Source organism: Scomber japonicus, chromosome 15 (genome assembly GCF_027409825.1).
Source record: "Scomber japonicus isolate fScoJap1 chromosome 15, fScoJap1.pri, whole genome shotgun sequence".
Taxonomy (NCBI): domain Eukaryota; kingdom Metazoa; phylum Chordata; class Actinopteri; order Scombriformes; family Scombridae; genus Scomber; species Scomber japonicus.
The window spans coordinates 2,620,025-2,646,192 of NC_070592.1; the positions used below are offsets into that span (position 1 = coordinate 2,620,025).

At 36.6% G+C, this 26,168-nt stretch overlaps 1 long non-coding RNA gene across 1 annotated transcript in view; it reads right to left on the reverse strand.

Moving 5' to 3' along the window:
- The window catches only part of LOC128374403 (uncharacterized), a 43,671-nt gene extending 19,942 nt beyond the window's left edge, over positions 1-23,729 (reverse strand). The window contains exon 1 of the long non-coding RNA XR_008322987.1: positions 23,712-23,729. This is a non-coding gene — a long non-coding RNA (uncharacterized LOC128374403). The remainder of the gene's footprint in view (positions 1-23,711) is intronic.
- Positions 23,730-26,168: the final 2,439 nt, after the last annotated feature.

Below are 26,168 nucleotides of genomic sequence, written 5' to 3' on the forward strand. Positions count from 1 at the left end.
TGTATTTGTTTAGATGCTAGAAGTTACTTTATTGTTTTCATGATACTGTTTCTTTGGTGTCTTCATGTGAAATTTACTTACTTTACATGCTAATGTGGCAAGGCAGCGACGGTTAAACTTGGTTGAGAGTATTCAACATTCAGGGCCCCATCTTGCGGTCGGTGCACAGCGGATGGCGGGCGTGGCTCATGTGTCTTTGTTAGTTTCCCCCGGTACAATTTTCTCACCATGCGCCCACGTTGTCTAAATAGCAAATGCACTTGCACCAGTCTGTGCGCCTATGGGCGTGTTGGTGTCAGAATGAGGTGTGGTCAGGTTCATTGGTGGTGCCTTGCTATTTTGAGCTACTGACCAAAAAAAACCAGGTCTAAAGTCACTGGCGCATATGTTACTGTTATTTAAGGGGCATCATCAAGAGTCCAATATGATCCTATATAGGCGGGTATATAGGGGGTATATAGGCGGGTGAGCTGCACGCAGACACTGTGCTTGTTACCACACGGACGCGCAGCAGCACACAAACATGCAAAACATTACGAATAAAAGAACCACAATGTGAATTCCTTTTATGTTTTACATCAACATGTTAAAAATACATTTCATATCAGTGTTAAAATATTTAACAGATTTAATTAATTGTAAAAGATAAATTAAATGAAAATGAGCCTTAAATGACCTATGAAAGTCTGTAGCCTCTGAGATGCTGCACAGAGTGCAGTGCCATTACACACAGCCACTCACTGTTTATTAAATCAGCTGATGACACCAGGCTGCTGCAGTATAACTACACACACCTCTACACTCATCACACTGGTTGGTTATAACTACACACACCTCTACACTCATCACACTGGTTGGTTATAACTACACACACCTCTACACTCATCACACTGGTTATAACTACACACACCTCTACACTCAACACACTGGCTGGTTATAACTACACACACCTCTACAGTCATCACACTGGTTATAACTACACACACCTCTACACTCATCACACTGGTTGGTTATAACTACACACACCTCTACACTCATCACACTGGTTATAACTACACACACCTCTACACTCATCACACTGGCTGGTTATAACTACACACACCTCTACACTCATCACACTGGTTATAACTACACACACCTCTACACTCATCACACTGGTTGGTTATAACTACACACACCTCTACACTCATCACACTGGTTGGTTATAACCACACACACCTCTACACTCATCACACTGGTTATAACTACACACACCTCTATACTCATCACACTGGTTGGTTATAACTACACACACCTCTACACTCATCACACTGGTTATAACTACACACACCTCTACACTCAACACACTGGTTGGTTATAACTACACACACCTCTACACTCATCACACTGGTTATAACTACACACACCTCTACACTCATCACACTGGTTGGTTATAACTACACACACCTCTACACTCATCACACTGGTTGGTTATATCTCCATATTCTTCCTTTATATGAATTAAATGTGAGGTTAGCAGATCTTCAGCCAACTTTCTTTTTAGCTAAATACCATCTATAGCCATGTGCTATACATCGTTAAAATGGAGCCCACGACCCCTGAAGCTAAACAGAAAGGTCACACAAGTTTGAATTGAACACTGGAAGCAAGATCATGATTCTACAAAATATAAACTTTATTAACAATATTAGAAAACAATTAGTTCAATTTGCCATACATAAAAATATATATTGCACTGTCCAAAAGGCCCTAATAAGATTTAACTGCCAAATGCTAAATTGAGTGGGGGGCTTCCTGGAGCAAAGGGGAACTAGACAAGAGAGGTGACAAATAATAAACACCCTTATATGCACCTACCCACACCACACGGTACCGTCGTCACCACAGCCACCAACAGGGGAAAGGTCTTATCTGACCTGCTCAGGCCCATATCCATTAGTAAGCCAATATCATTACAGTAAGATAGGTTTTGAAGCTATTGTTAAAGTATATTCTGTTTTCATACTGCGCTGTAATATGGTCATTGCAGAGCCGGCCCTAGGATTTTGGTGGCCCTCAACAAAATTCTGTTTGTGGCCCCAAAACACTTGAGACACAAGCACCAAACTACACACGCTGCTCATAACTGAACCAACATGAACACACACACTAGAGATGGAACATGAATTAACAACTGTCTGACTTTAGTTGAAAACCAAAGTGTATTAAAATGTGTGTAATGGATGTTTAGGTAGTGCTGGTACCGGATGTTGGTTCAGCAGTTATGAGCTCTGGAGCTGCAGTCACATCAGAGGAGGAGATGAGCCTGAAGTCTCTGACCATGTTCCCTCTGCAGCAGTCAGCTGATGAGCTACATGCTCCTGCTGCAGTATGCAAAGAAAAGATGAAACATTACATATTCATATTTAAATATAGCCTGGAAGACATTATAAAGGTACATTACATGTATCTTCCAGACCTTTATATTAACCACACAACAAATACAATTTCATCAAAATATTCAAATGATGCAGTTATCTAAATATGTCCAAATATGATCTACAGAAATACAATTTAACATAACTAGAAAAATAATGTTAGCCTGAAACTATTTGGGGCGTTTTGGACACACAAGGTTAGATAGGTAGGTGAATTAAAATAATAAAATAAATACAAATAATAAATCAAACCACCACTTTAATGTTACAAGAAAACATTGGGTGCTAGTAAAGCTAGCCGTTATGAATTATAAATGAGGTTACAGTCCTACTGATGTTAGCTGTTAATGCTAAACGTTTTAGCTAAAAATAATTATATGCAAGAAAATGACTGTCAGGTCATTTAATCAGATTCAATAAACAATAACAAACCTTTATACTGTGATAGTTTTCTATCTCCAGTTTTCTCTTCTTTGGTCGTTCAGAGCAGCTGATAGAAACACACACTCTCCCTCCTGGACAGCAGAGGCTCTCCTCTCTTCTTCATTTGGATTTAAAAGTGATTTATGAAAAATTAAAACACCACAAGTGTTTAAATATCACATTTATATAGTTGATGAAGTTAATATAATGAGGTCTGTGAGTCTTAATAGTCCTTATAAACTCCTTACCGTAGCATTACCTACTGTGTATCTAGGTTACCATGGTTACACAGACTTCGTTGCTGTGGCTGTCAAACAGTAAATAAATAAATAGTTTGAACATCACATAACTCCCGCGAAACGACTCGTATCGCTATAAGCAGAATTTATCCATATGTCCGGTAACATCTGGACAGTCTGAAGACCCGCACAATTAAATGATTTCTTCCGCGTTGAAGTTAGCAGATAGCTAACCGGAAGTTAGCTTCTTCGCAGTCGTACATTCATCCAGCCAGTTCAGGAATGCAGTTCCACAGACTGAAGATAATGTGAACTACAGAGATTTATATGGCAGTGATAGGCGTAATCGGCATTGTGTTAACTCGTTTGGGAAGGGCTTAAATGTAATAGTTTATCATTTATATGTAAAAATCCCGCACTGTAGTGTGAAGAGCTGGCAAAATATAAAGTCCCACTGATCGTGTGTACCCTCCAGTGGCTGTGGCCCTAAACAACAGCATAGACTAAATGACTGTTTCGTGACACACTGGATGTGGCAATATGGCAATGTCGCCATCTAGTGGCCTTTCTGAGACTCTTCATATTTGGGTTATGATTGCTGAAAAATGGAGACACATTTTTCATGGTAAAAAATTGATTTATTAACAACAAAAATTGATTTATCAACAAAAAATCTCACCATAGTTATGCAGACCAACCTCAAATATTTATAACCATATCACCAGGGGACGATGGTCTAATCCAAGCACTGAGTAAGTGCATTAAAGAAATCAATGATTGGATGTTCCAATTAATCAAAGATAAAACTGAAGTATTTGATTTTGGTGCCAAGGAAGAATGATTAAAGGTCAGCACTCAGCTTCAGTCAGTCATGTTATAAACCACAAAACAAGCCAGAAACCTTGGTGTAGTCATGGACTCTGACCTAAATTTCAACAACCATAATAAGGCAATTACAAAGTCAGCCTACTATCACCTGAAGAATATATCAAGAATTAAAGGACTTATGTCAGACTTCAGCAAACTCAACAACTGTAACTTTACAGGTCTCCCTAAAAAGTCTATCACAGAGCTGCACATTGGCTTCTGTCTGTCAAAGAATAGACTTTAAAATAATGCTGCTGGTTTATAAAGCACTAAATGGTTTAGGGCCAAAATACATTTATAAACCATCTAAACCTCTCAGCTGGTCTGGGTCAGGTCTGCTTTCTGTTCCCAGAGTCCAAACTAAACCTGGAGAAACCTGGAGCAACGTTCAGTTTTTATGTTCTACACATCTGGAACAAACTCCCAGAAGACTGCAGGTCTGCTCCAATTCTCAGTTCTTAAAAATCAAGGCTGAAGACTTTTCTGTTTGTGACTTCTTTTTATTAAATCCAAATTTTAGGCTTAATCTATACTGTATTGTAACTTCTTATTCTCTTGTTTTATATCTAGAGGAACAAACTTTATTTCCAAGCACACAAACTACATGTAAAATGATTTGAATAAAGGGAAAAATATGCAGAATGAACATTGTATTGTACAGATGTGTATTGCTAAGTTATAAACAAATACATCAACAGGAGAAACAGTTCAGTTAAAAAACAAATATTTTAGAATTAAGAATAATAAAGACTATCATAAAAAATAATATAATATACTAAAGTCCCACTGAAACAGTTTCGATTTCCAAAACTTATTAAAAAGCATTTCTTTTTCTTTCTTTTTTTTCAACAAACCAACTTTCAGACATTTTTACAAAACGTGAAACCCGACAGAAGCAAAATGTTGACGTAACAAAATGCAGGTATTAGTTATTTGTTCTCGGGCGCTATGAGTTTCATTCAGCTTGTGGAATATGGAACCTTATTACCGTAAATTCCGGACTACAGAGCGCACCTGATTAAAAGCCGCATGCTCTAATTTTAGAAAGAAAATCAATTTTGTACTTGTACAAGCCGCACCGGATTTTAAGCCGCAGGTGTCCCACGTTGTAATATGAGATATTAGCTAGGGTTGGTCCGATCGGCGATGCCTGACAGCCATTGCCGATGGGGTGTCCATCTGCGATTGCACGCAACCCCCGCGGCTACTCTGACTACACACTGTTCATTTAGGGTGCACTAGACAATCGTACCGTGCCCAAGCACGTTTGCCCCCTAAAATCCGGATTATTTGGCTAGTGTGAGTGCAAGTGTACCCTGCTTGAGGGAGAAGAAGCCAATTTTCCAGGGAATCGACGATATTTTGAAAGGCAACATTAGCTGAGCCCTGGTCATTTCAAGCAACACTAATGTAACACGGAGACATTATTCATATATGGGTTCCCAATCCGACCATTTATTGTGTATTATTTTATCATCATTAAGGCAAAATAACTAAATTTATGTCCATGGACATTATAATGAATAGGCTATTGGCTTAATATTAGTTTGCATCCAGCGTGCTGTGTGGACTTCATTACATCTGCTGCACCGCTGCTACCACAATTATCAAATGGTAAGTTTATTGTCTGTGACTGTGGCCCTCATAAAAGTAATATTTTACAATCTGCATTATATAAACTAACGAAATTCGTTAAAGTCATTTGGCGACTCTTAAGTCATTAAACTAAGTCTTACTTTTACTGGAGTAATCTACCTCGTTGGCACCTGTCATTGTAGCCTACATCTTGTATTGGAAAACTTTGAATTAAAACCTACTGAGCGAACTCTCCCGTTTTCTCCTATGAACGAGTCGGACAACAACGTGTATCAAACATGAAGCAAAGTGAAAAAATAATAAAGTACGTAACAACAACACCCATGAAAAAAAAACAAAAACATGCATTAGCCGCACCGTAGTAAAAGCCGCAGTGTTCAAAGTGTGGGAAAAAAGTAGCGGCTTATAGTCCAGAATTTACGGTAGTTAGAGATGTATCTGTAAGAAGAAGCAAAATATAATTCATATATTACGTGTTTAACCAGAGATATATCTCTATAACATTTGGTTAAACTGTAAAACTGTCCAAATTGAGTTTGTGGTGGTGACAAAATATTTGCTCATTTACCTGGAAAACCCGCCAGGCTGTATGTAGCTGATGGTCTGCCAGAACCATCCACACCTGCCAAGAAGAAGAGAAAAGGAGATTTGATGTTTGGTGACTTTTTGCTCTTGAAAGAAAAATAAATAGAAAATAATAATAGAATAACGTGTTCATACAGAGGAAAAAACATCAAAAATTTTGTGTAAAAACATGAGTAGTTGTTATGGCTCCAATCTTTGTTTGAGTACAGTAACAAATGAAATTGCACCTTGCACTAGTTGTGTTTGTTGTGCAGTAGATTCATACTTCTTTTATTAAGATGGCTAGAAGAGCTTTGAATATAATGATAATGTACTGTATTAACCAAGGCTTGTAACGCTACAAGTTCATCTCAGAAATCAAATTATTTAAAGGTCACAATGGGGGCAGCACATAGAGCACAGCATAGGATTTAATTTTAGAACAGTCTCAATCATAATAGAAAGAGGAAGTTGTAATTTAAAAAAAGAACGCTTCTCTTTTCTCACGCTGTTGAAGTTGCAGTCCTCCATCCTGAATCTCTTCATAGATCGGGTGTTCTTCCTCTGTCCCAGCAGGAAGGAAAACAAAATTAGTGAATAATTGAATTATTACTGAATAATCACCAATTAATGACCTGTTGCTGTGATTTGAATTTAACTGTGAAAACGTCTCATAAAATTATGTCAGATTGCAGAGGTGTAGCATGACATCATTGATAGTTGGAGCTACATCATACCGAAAAACAAACAGCTTTTCTGGTTTAAAATTGTTTCAGTTTCATCTTTAAAGTGTAATGAGAGGTGGCGTGAGGTGACTAGAAAAATCTTCTAAAGTCAAAAATCTGACATGAAAATTGATGATGTTGAAGAGACATCAAGTAAGAAATCTATCAAATCAACCATACTGTTGGTGAGGTGTAAATAAATGTTAGGTTAATGTGTTGGATATGCTTCTTATTAAATACCATAAACATTTCAGTTAGCAGCACATCTTTCTTGTATTCATCAACATTTTATATGATTGTAAATTTCCAGGTCAGACTTTATTTACCTCGTCTTTCAAATCTTCGTCTCCAGATACAGTAGGCGATGATGATAACGAGGACGATGAAGGGAACAACTATCCCCAACACCAAATGAAGAGAATTGTCTTTAAGAGCAAGTGGAAGACAAAGTAAAAATGTAAAACAAACATAGTGCATCCCAACATTCATAATCAGTACAGGAGCCGGCTGCACCAGCTAATCATAAATCCATCACTAAGTTTATTTGTAAAGCTCTCAGTGACTAACTAGTTTCACTTAGTTTACTATTTGGGTTTCTTGACTTGGTTGTTGTTTTTTAACTTTTGTGCAGAATAGAGAAAATATTTATTACTACACATTAAACCTCTATAACACTCTTATATCTCTACATCAGTTTCTTTAATTACTTAATTTGAAGTGTTAATTACATTATTGTTTAGTCCTTCAGTTATTTCAGATCTTAAACTCATTTTTCATCTTACTAATTTTCTTTTTGGGTTTCTTGATGTGACTCATGTGTTACAGTCATACCTACCAGCAGATGGTGCTGGTGTTGTAGAGGTTGTTGACTTTTTATGTTCTGTGCAGGATAGAGAAAATCTCTGCATCTGTTTGATTAATAACTGCAGTTAAAATGTTTTCTGCTGTTTTGTTTGTTTAGATCGATCAACTTTTAATCAGTTTAATTATTTAACATTTACATCTGTTTCATCTTACTTTGTTTCTTTGTTGTAGCCATAGCTGTTGTTGTTACTGCTGCTGTTTCTCTTCTTGTAATAGTAGTAGTTGTTGTTGTTTTTGTTGTAGTCGTAGTTAAGGTTGAGGTTGTTGGTGGCGTCCTCTTTTCTTGTGTGAGCAAATATAAACACCAAGACAGCAAAATACATTTTACCACAGAAAGTCATGAAATCATGAATTGTGAAACAGGGAAAAAGGTGAAGACCAGTTTTGTGGTGAGTTATAAACTCAGGACTTAAAGCAGTTGAATGTAGAGGAAACTGTTTGTGTTTCATTTGAAGCAGCATTAAACTTTCCGTCTTATTTGAACTGGTTATATTTGCTCTTGTTCAGCCTTGTGTGTCGTTATATTTCTGCATATAACTCTCTGTAACACCAGACTCACTGTTTCCTTCTGTTTCAGCCTTTATGCTAAGCTAAGCTAAGCTAAGCTAACTGACTGCTGGCTGCAGCTTCATGTTTAATGGACAGATATGAATGTGGTATCCATGTAAGGATGAAGGAGTACTGACATCTTTAACTTCAGTAACAGTAGTAATACCCCCGTACAACATGTTCTCATAAAGTATCACAAGGAAAAATGATCATTATGGAGAAAAATACCATTCAGTGTTATTATTGTTATTTTACATTTACAAGATGTTTTGTAAATGTTTATATATGTAAATATTTTACATATACAGATCAATACAAAGTGATCTAAGCAATTATAAATATAAAATACATAATATGTTTTATTCGTAAAATATAGGAGTAAAAAGTAGAATATTCCTCTCTGAGATATAGAGGAGTGGATCATCAGCATCACATGATACCTCAAAACTGTATTTAAGTAAATGTACTTAGTTACAATCCATCACTGACTGATCTTCTCTTCTAACTCTCAGTAAGAAAGTAAACAATGTCAGATTATTCCTTTAAATAACTTCTTCTCCTTCATATTTGTGTGTATATCTTTGAGTTCTTGTCTCTCAGACGACTCACCTTTGATCACATTTAGATACACAGCTGGTTTTCCATCACAGAGGTACAGTCCAGAGTCAGCAGGCTGCAGGTTGGGAAACATCAACGTCTTGGTTCCAGTTGGAACATGAAGCCTGATTGGTTGTTGTTTTCCACCAATCTCTCTGCTCCATGTTGGAACATGTGACCCTCCATCATCATGAGGACATGTCAGAGTGATGCTGGACCTCTCTGTAGTTTGGAGGATTTCTGTTCCTGTGAACAACAAACAAACAGAAAGTAAAAACTAAGACATGTTTTATAACATGTCATCATAAATGTATTCAAGATAAAGTCAGCAGACACATGAATGACTTTTGTTCCAAAACAAGATTTTCTTTAAGAAACTAACTTCTGTTTCTACAGTAAAGTGAAGAAGTGGTGAGGTCACTAAAAGTGCTCTGACTGTATTGATGTCTGACTTACAGCTGCACTAATATATTGGCCAACAGTATTGAGCAGTAACACTACAGTAATATTACATTTACAGTAATGTGTAGTGTGATGGATTACTATCTGATATTCAGTAATTATATTACAGTTACTAATCACAGTAATGCTCTGTTACTTTTACACTTGTTGGCTCGGCTGCTCGCTGCCTTACTGGGATTAATAAACCAGCAGTCAGGTGTTTATATGAACAGTAAAGAGGTTTTCCTCTCTGTAATCATTCCTCCTGTTCATACTGACTATTAAAAGATCTCCTTCAAATGTGCTTTAATGTAAAGTGATGGAGGACTAAATCCACAGTGTTTCCACACAGTCATTTAAAAGTCTCTGATCAGCTTCTATTGAGCTTCAGCAGTGTGAGTTACTATAGTTATTATAGTTACTATGGTAACAGTGTGAGTTAGTCATATCAAGTGATATCTGACACATTTACAGTCTCTTTAGCATCAGATTCCCTCTTAGTGTTTCCTGTTGAGCTGTGGTGGAAGTATACTAACAAAAAGACTTTGCTACTAAAAACACTAACGTTGAAACATAGAAGATGAAGATTTGACTCATTCAGACGCTGAAGCTTCATATTAGCTTCATGTCATCTTTTAAATCCATGTTTCCACAGAAGGAGGACTGTGGATTTAGTCCTCCATCACTTCCATTGTAAACATTATGAAGGATCTAATGCTCAGTATGAACAGGAGGAATCATTAAAGCAAGAAAAACACACTTAATGTTCATTTGGGTTCCTGAGTATTGGTTGAAGATTTTAAAAATTCTGAAACCACCCTTAAATATGAAGCAGCTGATTTAAAAAGAGTTTCACAGGTAATGTATTAGTACCTTAATAATGTTTTAGAGAAAAGGACTTGGAAAAAGGTGTTAAAAATTTAGAGTAATTTAAAATATTAAAAGTTTACTGCAGAATGAAGCACATCATATGAAAAATAAATAAAATGACAAACATAGAAAAATACTGTAACTACAGTACTACAATTAAATATTTTTAACAGTCAATGAAGTGGAATTAAAATCTGACTTTGAGTTATTAAAATAAGTAATGATGATATTAATTCTCAGTATATTTGTTATTAAAGTTAAAACCACATTTACCTCTGAAATGCAGCATTTCATTAATAAGTTAATGTTTGTATTTAATCAAAGTTTAGAGAAAGAAAAGTTGAGCTCAGAGACTCTGAAACAGGAAGAGAAAGCAGAAAGCAGAACAACTTTAACGGAGTGTGATGTTACCTGATGGGATCACCGTCAGTTCAGCAGCTGGTTCATTATTACAGTAATATGTTCCAGAGTCTGAGACAAACAGTCTGGAGATGCACAGTTTATCTAGATATTTACTGTATCGTCCCTGAGGATCATATATTATTTCCTCTTTGTTACCATCAGTTGCAAATATATCAAATTTGTTTCCATCAATCTCTCTGCTCCACGTCACTTTACCCTCCACAGAGCGAGGACAAGACAGATATGCAACATTCCCCTCCTTGACTCCATGATAGTTTATTCCTGTAAAAGAAACACAGTTTATAATAACTAAACATCCATTTTCAGAATGTCAGCATTTCTAATTTTTCAATAAACACAAAAGTTCTTCATCAGAATCAGAATCACATTTAGCTGTCGAGTGCTAACTGCTAATCATGAAACATGAAGACCTTAAAGCATCACTTTATTTTATCATCTAACTTCACACATTATTCACACCATCAGTAAATGTGTCGAGCTGACATATTATTGAACACAGTCACAGTTCACTGCAGTGTTTTCATATGTAGAAGATTTTCACCTTTTCATTTTTACAATTATTATTTGTCTATAATATATTTATTTATATGGGTATAGTGTAATAACTGTATATATAATAATTTTTAAATCTTTGATCTACTTTTCATCTTTTACAGTTTTTATATTCAATATTTAGTTGTACCAGCTATAAACTAATCTGGTTTCACACATCATTTCACTGCACATTGTATTGAACTTTGTTTGCATGATCAATAAAGAACTTTGAACGTGGTTTAAATCTAATGATAATGAACTTAAACATGCTTCAAAAAGCCTAAAAATCTCTATAAAATACTTTTGGCTACAAGCAAGAAACCTATCAATGATGAGCTGGTGTGATGCCTCAAAACTGTATTTAAGTAAATGTATTTAGTTACAATCCATCACTGACTGATCTTCTCTTCTAACTCTCAGTAAGAAAGTAAAACCTTAAATATTGGCCAAAATGTCAGATTATTCCTTCAAATATCTTTGGGTTCTTGTCTCTCAGACGACTCACCTTTGATCACATTTAGATACACAGCTGGTTTTCCATCACAGAGGTACAGTCCAGAGTCAGTAAGTCGCAGGCGACGTGACATCAACGTCTTGGTTACATTTGAAACATGAAGCCTGATTGGTTGTTGTTTTCCACCAATCTCTCTGCTCCATGTTGGAACATGTGATCCTCCATCATCATGAGGACATGTCAGAGTGATGCTGGACCTCTCTGTAGTTTGGAGGATTTTTGTTCCTGTGAACAACAAAGAAACAGAAAGTAAAAAGTAAGACATGTTTTATAACATGTCATCATAAATGTATTCAGGATAAAGTCAGCAGACACATGAATGAGTTTTGTTCCAAAACAAGATTTTCTTTAAGAAACTAACTTCTGTTTCTACAGTAAAGTGAAGAAGTGGTGAGGTCACTAAAAGTGCTCTGACTGTATTGATGTCTGACTTACAGCTGCACTAATATATTGGCCAACAGTGTTGAGCAGTAACACTACAGTAATATTACATTTACAGTAATGTGTAGTGTGATGGATTACTATCTGATATTCAGTAATTATATTACAGTTACTAATCACAGTAATGCTCTGTTACTTTTACACTTGTTGGGTCGGCTGCTCGCTGCCTTACTGGGATTAATAAACCAGCAGTCAGGTGTTTATATGAACAGTAAAGAGGTTTTCCTCTCTGTAATCATTCCTCCTGTTCATACTGAATATTAAAAGATCTCCTTCAAATGTGCTTTAATGTAAAGTGATGGAAGACTAAATCCACAGTGTTTCCACACAGTCATTTAAAAGTCTCTGATCAGCTTCTATTGAGCTTCAGCAGTGTGAGTTACTATAGTTATTATAGTTACTATGGTAACAGTGTGAGTTAGTCATATCAAGTGATATCTGACACATTTACAGTCTCTTTAGCATCAGATTCCCTCTTAGTGTTTCCTGTTGAGCTGTGGTGGAAGTATAGTAACAAAAAGACTGCTACTAAAAACACTGTAACGTTGAAACATAGAAGATGAAGATTTGACTCATTTGGACGCTGAAGCTTCATATCAGCTTCACATCAACTTTTAAATCCATGTTTACACAGAAGGAGGACTGTGGATTTAGTCCTCCATCACTTCCATTGTAAACATTATGAAGGATCTTCTAATGGTCAGTATGAACAGGAGGAATCATTACAGCAAGCAAAACTGTTTTAATATTCATTTGAGCTCCTGACTGTTGGTTTAAGACAGACTTGAATAATTTCTGAACATGTCCTTTAATTATGAGGCAGCTTTTTGATAACATGTTTCACGTGTAAGTTATTAGTTCCTTAATAAAGTTTTTGAGAAAATAATTTAATTGAGCTGTTATCTGTAACTCTACATGAACAAGATGAGCTCTTTTAAAGGAAAATAGAAATAAAAATAATATATATGAGTAATTTAAAGACATTTTTATCTCAAAGTAAATCACATAAAGATGAACATAGAAAAATACACCGAAATATTTAAGTTACTACAAGAAAATAATGTCAGAATTGAATGAAGTTAAACCACATTTACCTCTGAAATGCAGCATTTCATTAATAAATTAATGTTTGTATTTAATCAAAGTTTAGAGAAAGAAAAGTTGAGCTCAGAGACTCTGAAACAGGAAGAGAAAGCAGAAAGCAGAACAACTTTAACAGAGTCTGATGTTACCTGATGGGATCACCGTCAGTTCAGCAGCTGGTTCATTATTACAGTAATATGTTCCAGAGTCTGAGACAGCAGCTCCAGAGATGAACAGTGACTTATCTACTGTTGAACTGTATCGTTTCCTCTGAGGATCATATATTATTTCCTCTTTTTTACCATCAGTTGCAAGTATATCAACTTTCCTTCCATCAATCTCTCTGCTCCACGTCACTTTACCCTCCACAGAGTGAGGACAAGACAGATAGACCAACTTCCCCTCCATGGCTCCATGATAGTTTATTCCTGTAAAAGAAACACAGTTTATAATAACTAAACATCAATTTTCAGAATGTCAGCATTTCTAATTTTTTAATAAACACAAAAGTTCTTCATCAGAGTCAGAATCACGTTTAGCTGTCGAGTGCTAACTGCTAATCATGAAACATGAAGACCTTAAAGCATCACTAGTTTTTGTCTATTTTTTTAACATAATTTATTCAAATATAATAATAATAATGAGCTTGAACGTGCTCCAACAAAGCACACTTTTGGCTGCAGACAATAAAACTATGACACAGAACATCAGTTAAACTCTGTATGAAGAAACTGAGCTTTACCTTCAGACTATGATATGAACGATACGTAAAAAAACAGAAATACTTTATATGTGTCTGCTGCATTCTTACAGCCTGAAAACAGCAGTGAAAATAAAGAAAAACATGATTATTAAACATTATTATGATGAGAGATAAATTCTTACCTGCTGTCACATTACAGGCCAGCAGTAAGGCCAACAGGCAGCTGTAGATGATCATCCTCCAACACACTGAACCAGACTGAAGAGACAGTCAGTGACCACAGTTTCTATCTGAGCAAGGAACAGGAACTCAGCTTCAAAGCTCTGTACTATTGCTTCTGAAATGTCTTTTTCTGTTTGTGGTAAATTAATGCTGTATCCTCTGTCAGAACACAGTGTGATCATGTTAGACACGTACAGCTCCAGTGTTAGAAAGTACCTCAAATGACTTTATTGGATATTCGTGATTATTGTTTTTAAACTGAAGATTTTAAAGTTTTACTCTCTGATATTTTTCAAAATATTTGATTGTTTTAATGTGTGTGTGTGTGTGTGTGTGTGTGTGTGTGTGGGTATCTTGTATGTAATTTGTTCTCAGATCTGATTGGTGCAGCATCAGCAGTGATGTAGTACTGGACTGTTCTGGTGAAGAGAGAGTTGAGCTGAAGGTGAAGCTCTCTATTCACCAGTCAGTCTGCATCCCAACCCTCATCTATGGTCACCAGCTTTGAGTAGTGACACAAACAATGAGATCATAGATACAAACTGTGAAAATGAGTTTCCTCCAGAGAGTGTCTGGGCTCAGTCTTAGAGATAGGGTCAGGAGTTCAGACATCTGGGGGGCTAGGAGTAGAGCTGCTTCTGCTTCGCTGTCAAATGAGTCACTTTAGGTAGTCTAGGCACCTGGTCGGGATGCCTCCTGGACGCCTCCCTTTAGAGGAGTTCTGGGCACATCCACCTAGGAGGAGACCCAGAACATGCTGAAGGGATTATATATCTCTCCTGGCCTGGGAACACCTTGGGATCCCCCAACAGGAGGTGATGAGCGTTGCTGGTGAGAAGGATGTCTGGGCTTCATTGCTCAGCCTGATGCCACCATGACTCGCCCCTGGATGAATGGCAGAAAATGGATGAATGGATGGTTTGATTTGTACATGAAGGCATTTATAAATGCACCTGGTCTGAGTCCAGTATTTAGTCTCTTTTAGCTCTGGTTTGGAGTCTTGAGAAAAATATCTGTCTCTTTATCACATAATCACTGAAAGATTAACGAGCAGGTCACACAAACTCAAAGTAAACTTAATATCAACAACAGAAAGGTGATCTGTGGGAGGAGCAGATAGAAACAGTGACTAATGTTTAGCAAAGAAACAAAAAGACATTCAACAACTGTCAGGAACAAACTGAACAGTGAGAGCTGCCAAACAAAGAAAAAACCAAACCACCGCGTTTAGAGTGAACACAGTTAGAGACATGTTTAACAGACATATTTAGACTTTGGTGGTTTCAACAGAACATCGCAGTCACGTATCTGACCATACTGGTATCAAGGTATATTCTACTTTCGTTGTCCACATGAATACAATAAATGCAAGAAAGCCACAAAAACAGAGCTGAAGCTTTGTGGCTTTAAAGCATATTCATTATTATATTTGTTAATTGTCTTTAAAAGTGAACTTAATTGGTCAGGTCGCTAACGCTACATACAGACACACTGATGGTGTATTCAGTGTTACAGACTGAATGCTTTTGTGTGCGTCACTTTCATTAGTGTGTAAGTGGTTTGTGGTTTGCTGAGAAAGTTCTGCAGAGGTGCAACGAAAGTACAGATCTCTTCAACCTTAACCAAAGTTATGCTAACCTTTGCAGATGCTGTTGACCACTGCTTGAACGGACAAATGGACGCAGCATGGATTACTATTGATTTTGACTTTCAAACCTGGAAACAAGGTGATATGATCAAGTTAAAAGTTCACAAGAATAAGAAAATCACACAAAACATGAGGCAGAAATGACTCCTACATAACTTTATTCAGAGTTAGTGCACAAAAATAGAAATAGGGAATGAAATAATGTGGTACTTTTCCACTATACAATTCTAGCACTACTCAGCTCGTTTTTTTTTTTGTCTTTCCATCAGGGATAGTAACTGGTACCTGCTACTTTTTTAGTATCTGCTCTGGTTCCAAGCGTGAATACGGACAGATTCCTTCTGTTAGTAGATTGATAAACTGACCCAACCTTCAACTCCAGAACACAGGAATTTTAGAATTTGTGATAAACAATAAGATTGACAATTTTTATAATCACAATTACTTGTGCAACGTATGAAATCTATCACTTTATCCCAAGTGAGCATGTGGAAAAACTCTAAACAATAAGAAATATGTTAAAGTAAGTCATAACATAGCATTTCTTAACCTGCACTGATGGTACAGCCTGGAGCAAAGGCCAACAGGCAGTGACAGAATCTCAGCCTCGTAGAGATCAGGACTGACCACAGCTTGTGTCTGAACAGGAACTCAGCTGTCTGATTATACGTGTGGTCTAACATAAAGCCACATTCTTAAAATATCTTCCTTTTATCAGTAAAAATTGATTAATGTACGTGACTTAAAATAATGCATAGGCAATTAGGCATAGATAAACACGTAGATGTTACATTGAGAGCAGAAGTTTATTCTATCTGCTCTGTTTAATGCAAAGTAACAGTTTAGACTAACATTACTGCATAAAATCAAAATTAAGCCTATGTTTTGTAATTATTTTCTGTTTTCATATTGTGCTGTAATATGGCTACAATGATGAAAAATACAAGAACTCGATTCAATGATTTCCTGTTTTCACACACTGACATGTTCCACACTATTTATATGAACGATATATACAGTTACACCATGAACTGATGTATGTGGTTCTCTGCTGTAGAAACAAAACCAAAAGCAGCAGCAGCATGAAACGAGTGGTGGTCTTTGCATTTCTGTGTATGAGAGACATGTATTTGTTTAGATGCTAGAAGTTACTTTATTGTTTTCATGATACTGTTTCTTTGGTGTCTTCATGTGCAATTTACTTACTTTACATGCTAATGTGGCAAGGCAGCGACGGTTAAACTTGGTTGAGAGTATTCAACATTCAGGGCCCTATCTTGTGGTCGGTGCACAGCGGATGGCGGGCGTGGCTCATGCGTTTGTTAGTTTCCCCCAGTGCAATTTTCTTACCCTGCGCTCACGTTGTCTAAATAGCAAATGCACTTGCACCAGTCTGTGCGCCTATGGGCGTGTTGGTGTCAGAATGAGGTGTGGTCAGGTTCATTGGTGGTGCATTGCTATTTTGAGCTACTGACCAAAAAAACCAGGTCTAAAGTCAATGGCGCATATGTTACTGTTATTTAAGGGGCGCATTATCAAAAGTCCAATATGCTCCTACATAGGCGGGTATATAGGTGGGTATATAGGGGGGTATATAGGCGGGTATATAGGGGGGTATATAGGTGGGTATATAGGGGGGTATATAAGGGGGTATATAGGCGGAGACACTGTGCTTGTTACCACACGGACGCGCAGCAGCACACAAACATGCAAAACATTACAAATTAAAGGACCACAATGTGAATTCCTATTATGATTTACATCAACATATTAAAAATACATGACATATCAGTTAGTCAAAATATTTAAAAGATTTAATTAATTGTAAAAAATAAATTAAATGAGAAAACCTGTAGCCTCTGAGATGCTGCACAGAGCACAGTGCCACTACGCACAGCCACTCACTGTTTATTAAATCAGCTGATGACACCAGGCTGCTGCAGTATAACTACACACACCTCTACACTCATCACACTGGTTATAACTACACACACCTCTACACTCATCACACTGGTTGGTTATAACTACACACACCTCTACACTCATCACACTGGTTGGTTATAACTACACACACCTCTACACTCATCACACTGGTTGGTTATAACTACACACACCTCTACACTCATCACACTGGTTGGTTATAACTACACACACCTCTACACTCATCACACTGGTTAGTTATAACCACACACACCTCTACACTCATCACACTGGTTAGTTATAACTACACACACCTCTACACTCATCACACTGGTTATAACTACACACACCTCTACACTCATCACACTGGTTAGTTATAACTACACACACCTCTACACTCATCACACTGGTTGGTTATAACTACACACACCTCTACACTCATCACACTGGTTATAACTACACACACCTCTACACTCATCACACTGGTTATAACTACACACACCTCTACACTCATCACACTGGTTATAACTACACACACCTCTACACTCATCACACTGGTTAGTTATAACTACACACACCTCTACACTCATCACACTGGTTGGTTATAACTACACACACCTCTACACTCATCACACTGGTTATAACTACACACACCTCTACACTCATCACACTGGTTGGTTATATATTCATATTCTTCCTTTATATGAATTAAATGTGAGGTTAGCAGCTCATCAGCCAACTTTCTTTTCAGCTAAATGCCATCTATAGCCATGTGGTATAGATCGTTAAAATGGAGCCCACGACCCCTGAAACTGAACAGAAAGGTTACACAAGTTCGAATTGAACACTGGAAGCAAGGTCATGATTCTACAAAATACAAACTTTATTAACAATATTAGAAAACAATTAGTTCAATTTGCCATACATAAAAATATATACTGCACTGTCCAAAAGGCCCTAACAAGATTTAACTGCCAAATACTAAATTGAGTGGGGGGCTTCCTGGAGCAAAGGGGAACTAGACAAGAGAGGTGACAAATAATAAACACCCTTATATGCACCAACCCACACCACACGGTACCGTCGTCACCACAGCAACGAAAAGTGAGGGGACCTCCACCAGGGGAAAGGTCTCATCAGACCTGCTCAGGCCCATACCCATTAGTAAGCCAATATCACTACAGTAAGATAGGTTTTGTGACTATTATTAAAGTATATTCTGTTTTCATACTGCGCTGTAATATGGTCATTGCAGGTCCGGCCCTAGGATTTTGGTGGCCCTAAACAAAATTCAGTTTGTGGCCCCAAAACACTTGAGACACAAGCACCAAACTACACACACTGCTTATAACTGAACCAACATGAACACACACACTAGAGATGGAACATGAATTAACAACAACTCTCTGACTTTAGTTGAAAACCAAAGTGTATTAAATGTGTGTAATGGATGTTTAGGTAGTGCTGGTACCGGATGTTGGTTCAGCAGTTATGAGCTCTGGAGCTGCAGTCACATCAGAGGAGGAGATGAGCCTGAAGTCTCTGACCATGTTCCCTCTGCAGCAGTCAGCTGATGAGCTACATGCTCCTGCTGCAGTATGCAAAGAAAAGATTATACATTACATTATTATTCATATCTAAATATAGGCTGGAAGACATTACAAAGGTACATTACATGTATCTTCCAGACTTATATATTAACCACACAACAAATACAATTTTATCAAAATATTCAAATGATCCAGTTATCTAAATATGTCCAAATGTGTTCTACAGAAATACAATTTAACATAACTAGAAAAATAATGTTAGCCTGAAACACACGACACACGAGGTTAGATCGATATAAATACAAATAATAAATCAAACCACCACTTTAATGTTAGAAGAGAACATTGGGTGCTAGTAAAGCTCGCCGTTATGAATTATAAATGAGGTGACAGTCCTACTGATGTGCTAAATGTTTCAGCTAAAAATAATAATATGCAAGAAAATGACTGTCAGCTCATTTAATCAGATTCAATAAACAATAACAAACCTTTATACTGTGATAGTTTTCTATTTCCAGTTTTCTCTTCTTTGGCCGTTCAGAGCAGCTGCTGATAGAAACACACACTCTCCCTCCTGGACAGCAGAGGCTCTCCTCTCTTCTTCATTTGGATTTAAAAGTGATTTATGAAACATTAAAACACCACAAGTGTTTAAATATCACATTTATATAGTTGATTAAATTAATGTAAGTCATGTAAGTCTTAATAGTCCTTATAACATCCTTACCGTAGCATTACCTACTGTGTATTTCAGTTACCATGGTTACACAGACTTCGTTGCTGCGGCTATAAAACAGTAAATAAATAGTTTGAACATCATATAACTCCCGCGAAACGACTCGTATCGTTATAAGCAGAATTTATCCATCTGTCCGGTAACATCTGGACAGTTTGAAGAGCCGCACAATTAAATTATTTCTTTCGCGTTGAAGTTAGCAGATAGCTAACCGGAAGTTAGCTTCTTCGCAGACGAAGAGAGAAGTTCCACAGACTGAAGATAATGTGAACTACAGAGACTGATATGGCAGTGATAGGCGTAATCGGTATTGTGTTAACTCGTTTGGGAAGGGCTTAAATGTAATGGTTTATCATTTATACCGCACTGTATTGTGAAGAGCTGGCAAAATATAAAGTCACTGATCGTGCCCCCCCCCCCTAGTGGTTGTGGCCCTAAACAACCGCATAGACTGAATGACTGTTTCTTGACAGACTGGATGTGGATGCAAACTGTTGAGCGGTCAGTTTTTACTGCTCTTGTTTCTGTGTGATGGAGGATCAGAGATGATTTTCTGTTTCTGCTGTGTGTCGTTTCTGTATCTGTCGAGCTGCAACAGAGAGAAGGGAAACATAAAGATGATTAAAGATATTTTCAGTTCACTTGTGTTGCATTTTCATCAGTCAGTGTCTCACATTTAAAATAGAGCATTATGTTTATGTTAATGGTTACAGTGATGAGAAACATGACATAGATGTTAATGTCTTCCAGCTTTGTTTGTCTGTTACTTATGATAATATCTCAAAAGCCACTTCTTTGATTTTAAAGATATCTGGTAGAAAGTTGGGCCTTAGAGCAAGGAGCAATGTCGCCATCTAGTGGCCTTTCTGAGACTCTTCATATTTGGGAAAAATGGAGACACATTTTTCATGGTAAAAAAAATTATTTATTAATATAGAACAGGCACATTTACACCCAGACAGACATTCACTGCTCAGATTATAGAAAATAAAACAAAAAAAGGGAAATAAATGCTGTGATTATGCAGAATGAACATTGTATTGTACAGATGTGTATTGCTAAGTTATAAACAAATACATCAACAGGAGAAACAGTTCAGTTAAAAAACTATAATATTTTAGAATTAAGAATAATAAAGACTATCATAAAAAAATAATATAATATACTAAAGTCCCACTGAAACAGTTTTGATTTCCAAAACTTATTAAAAAGCATTTCTTTTTCTTTCTTTTTTTTTCAACAAACCAACTTTCAGACATTTTTACAAAACTTTAAACCCGACAGAAGCAAAATGTTGACGTAACAAAATGCAGGTATTAGTTATTTGTTCTCGAGTTTCAGTAAGAAACACTTCTGATCATTCAGCTTGAGAAATATGGAACCTCATTAGTTAGAGATGTATTTGTAAGAAGAAGCAAAATATAATTCATATATTATGTGTTTAACCACAGATATAGCTCTACAACATCTGGTCAAACTGTAAAATTGTAAATGTAGATGACAGCTCAGACTTTACCAGTTCTGTTGCCCATTGGTGGAAGATCAGGGAAGGTGTAACATGTGGCATCATTTTGGTTTGATTCACCTTTTAAAACATTTACACACAAACATTTATTATACAGAACTACCTGACCTTTCACACTACAGGTATTCATACACTATTCTAACTTTTGAGCTGACTGTCAATTTCAGTGACTGATCAGTTGATCTAATTTTAAGGTGAAACAGGTTTTAATAACAGCTGATGCTGTTTGGATAATTTGTTTCTTGAAGCCTGGCGAAGAGTTAATGACACAAGGAAAAGACAGCTAGCAGCTCTGTGAGGCTGTGAGCTAACATCAGACATCCCAACTCTCCCGGAAGTTTACTGCATATTTATAGCGGCTCCCTGAGGCCCAAAAATTGGATACAATAATCCTGAATCTGGAGTGAGTGACTGCGTGTGTGTGACTGTCAAGCAGAAAGAGAAAGCGTCCTGATTGCTCTGCTGTTGCTGACTAGACCAATCACCCCCCGCCTTGGACCGAGACCAGAACCACCAGCTAAACGCAGGCTAAAACTTTGTATGCTGCATCTTAACTGACTCAGCCATCACAGTAAATAAGCCACACCTCTCAGTGATGACAGCAGTATTTCACAATTTCAAGATGGTGAGTTACAAGATACTAAAGTCCATTTTGTAAATTCTATACAGTGTGTGCTCTATCCTAGGAAACACACAAAAAATACTTAAGTTTGGTGTCAAAGGTGGGAAAATATCTGATCATTTACCTGGGGAATCCACCATGCAGTATGTAGTGGAAGGTCCGCCAGAACTTTCCACACCTGCCAAAAAGAAGCATAAAGATGATTTGATGATTTAAAAAAGGAAAATAATGTTCATGTAGTAGATAAAACATCATCATGTTGGTGTAAATGATTTAAAACAGCCTTTGGGATGTAACTGTTTGTTATGGCTCCCGTCTTTATTTGATTAAAGTAAGAAATTAAATTACACCTGAGGAACCAGGCAAGAAATTGTGTTTGGTGTGCATTGTATTCATTATATTTTTATCCAGATGATGAGAAGAGACTTTTAGAAGTTTCTCAGAGGCTGTGGAAACTTTCTGATTTGAGTATAATGATAATGTACTAATATTGCAAGTTCCTCTCAGTAACAGTTGAATGATTTAAAGATCACAATGGTGACAGCACATAGAGCACAGCGTAGGATAGGAAAACAGTCTCAATCATGACAGAAAGAGGAAGTTGTAATTTAAAAAAAGAACATTTCCAATTTCTCACGCTGTTGAAGTTGCAGTCCTCCATCCTGAATGTCGTCATACATCGAGTATTCTTCCTCTGTCCCAGCACGAAGGTTACAAGATGGTGAGTTACAAGATACTAAAGTAAATTTTTTAAATTCTATAGAGTGTGCGCTCTCTCCCAAGAAACACACAAAAAATACTTAAGTTTGGTGTCAAAGGTGGGAAAATATCTGATCATTTACCTGGGGAATCCACCATGCAGTATGTAGTAGAAGGTCCGCCAGAACTTTCCACACCTGCCAAAAAGAAGCATCAAGATGATTTGATGTTTTCATGACAGAAAGAGGAAGTTGTAATTTAAAAAAAGAACATTTCTAATTTCTCACGCTGTTGAAGTTGCAGTCCTCCATCCTGAATGTCATCATAGATCGGGTATTCTTCCTCTGTCCCAGCAGGAAGGAAAACAAAATGAGCGAATAACTTAATTTTTAAATAATCATCTATTAATAACCTGTTTTAAACTCTGAGATTGACTCTGATGACTAGGTATAAAAAGAAATGTCTCATAAAATGATGTTTGCATAGAGGTGTAGCATGACATCATCGTTGGTGATACAGAAAAACAAACAGCTTCTCTGATTTAAAATAGTTTCAGTTTTCATCTTTAAAGTGTAATGAGATCATTTCTTCTGTGTATGGAAGTGTAAGATGACAGGAAAAAAAAGTTCTGAGATTATCTCTAAAGTCAAAATGTTGACATGAAAGTTGATGGTTTAATTTCATAATATTTATTAATAAAAAAAACAAAACAATACATATGAACATTTCCTAAAAGAGACATCAAGTAAGAAATATATTTTAAGTATAAAAAAGCAAATAAACCATACTCTGAGTGAAGCATAAGTAAATGTTTGGTTAGGTTAATGTATTGCAATCATACTTTTTATTAAATACCATAAACATTAAATTTACGAGCATCTTTCATATATTCATCAAAATTGAATGTGATGGTAAATTTCCAGGTCAGACTTTATTTACCTCGTCTTTTAAATCTTCGTCTCCAGGTACAGCAGGTGATGCTGATGATGATGATGAAGACAGACGTAAAAGCTATCCTCACCATCAAAACAAAAGTCTTTCCTTCAACAGAAAGTGGAAGACAAAGTAAAAATGTAAAACAGACATAGTGCATCCCAACATTCATAATCAGTACAGGAGCCGGCTGCACCAGCTAATCATAAATCCATCACTAAGTTTATTTGTAAAGTTCTTCCTAAACTCTCAGTGACTGACTAGTTTCAGGTTTTAGTAAATCAGGCTGAAACATTAAGGAATCATCTGTTGTGCCATCTAACAGAGTTGTTGGTTCAGGAAGTGTTCTTCACATTTCAAACAATCTCCTTAATGTTACGACTCAAGACTCGCCGGATAATGTAAGGAACGATTTTAAACACAGCAGAGTTGAGTTTTCAGGCAACTCACCTTAAAGGAAAAAACATGTTAAACACATTAAATATGCTCCACTGATACATAGTATATATATAATTTGTATAATTACATACAGTGGATTTTAGGCCTGCAACGGATCATCATTGGTCCGTGATCCGTTCGGACCATCTATTTCGGTTCGGCACACGCATGATACGCGGATTGATTTATGAAAAAAAAAAAAAAAATGTGCGCATGTTCAGTCCACACACAGCTGTAACCATTCCTGCTAGTTCCAGGGACAGAGCTACTTAACACGCTCTGGGTAAAAGTCTGCAACAGTTCCCTTTTCAATAAGCAAACTATGGCTCGTTGTGATTTATTGTCCTCAGTGTACAACACGTAGAACAGTGGGCATGGAAAATAAAAGTAGGCTAGACTTCGGTGACTACTGTAACGATAACTGCTGCCTCTCGTGCTACGTCTGTTTCCTTATACTCGCGCTCGTCTATTTTTTTTTGGCTGATCCGAAAAATGATCCGATCCGTGACTCTGATCCGAGGAACGATCCGAACCGTGAGTTTTTTGATTCGTTGCACCCCTAGTGGATTTGTATCTACATGAAATTGATGGTTGCATCCTATTTGTTAGAGAAAATAAATATTTAACTTTTTGGGTTTCTTAACTTGGTTGTTGTTTTTTAACTTTTGTGCAGAATAGAGGAAATATTTATTACTACACATTAAACCTCTATAACACTCTTATATCTCTACATCAGTTTGTTTAATTACTTAATTTGAAGTGTTAATTACGTTATTGTTTAGTCCTTTATTTATTTTCATTTTTTTTTATCTTACTAATTTTCTTTTTGGGTTTCTTGATGTGACTCATGTGTTACAGTCATACCTTTGCCAGCAGATGGTGCTGATGCTGTAGAAGTTGTTGTAGACGATGTTTTTCCATCTGTGTAGAATAGAAATAATATATATCACAGGGCAGAAGATTTATTTTACTACACAACATTAAACCTCTGTAAGACTCTTAATCTGTGCATCTGTTTGTTTAATAACTGAATTTAAAGTGTTGATTACTTGATTGTGCGCCATGTTTTTCATTTTTGAGTTTCTTCACTTACTTGTTGTAGTCATATCTGTGTCTGCAGATGGTGCTGATGTTGTAGGTGATGCTGTAGAAGCTGTTGTTTTTTTACGTTCTGTGCAGGATAGAGAAAATATGTATTACAAGACAGACAATATATTTCACTACAGTTGTTCACTGAATGTCACAAAATGATTCACAGTATTTAAAATAGAAGGATGCTACTTTAATATTAGTGCTGAGTCATCATCAACAGTTCAAGCTCTATAAATAATTCTTCTTTTCTTCTGTGTGAGATGGGGGAAATATAAACAACAGAACAGCAGATTACATTTTACCAGAGAGAGTCATGAAATCATGAATTGTGAAACAGGGAAAAAGCTGAAGGCCAGTTTTGTGGTGAGTTATAAACACACCCGTTGACTGGTACTCACTGAAATGTAGGTCAGTGATCTGGATGAGGAACTGTCACTGAGTCACAAAATGATTCACAGTATTTAAAAAAGGACGATGCTACTTTAATATTAGTGCTGAGTCATCATCAACAGTTCAAGCTCTATAAATAAAAACCATTTGAATGTTGAACATGTTGTGAACTCGACTTCTCACATAGAAACTTCAGCTTCACTTGAACACAGTGTTAAAAGTTTCCCAGGCTCTGATATCTCTGCATCTGTTTGATTAATAACTGCAGTTAAAATGTTTTCTGCTGTTTAGTTTGTTTAGATCAATCAACTTTTAATCTGTTCAATAATTTAACATTGACATCTGTTTCATCTTACTTGGTTTCTTTGTTGTAGTCGAAGTTCTTGTTGTTGCTGCTGTTGTTTGTCTTCTTGTAAGTGTTGTAGTAGAGGTTGTTGGCGTCCTCTTTTCTTCTGTGTGAGATGGAGGAAATATAAAGAACAGAACAGCAAAATACATTTTACCACAGAAAGTCACGAAATGATGAATTGTGAAACAGGGAAA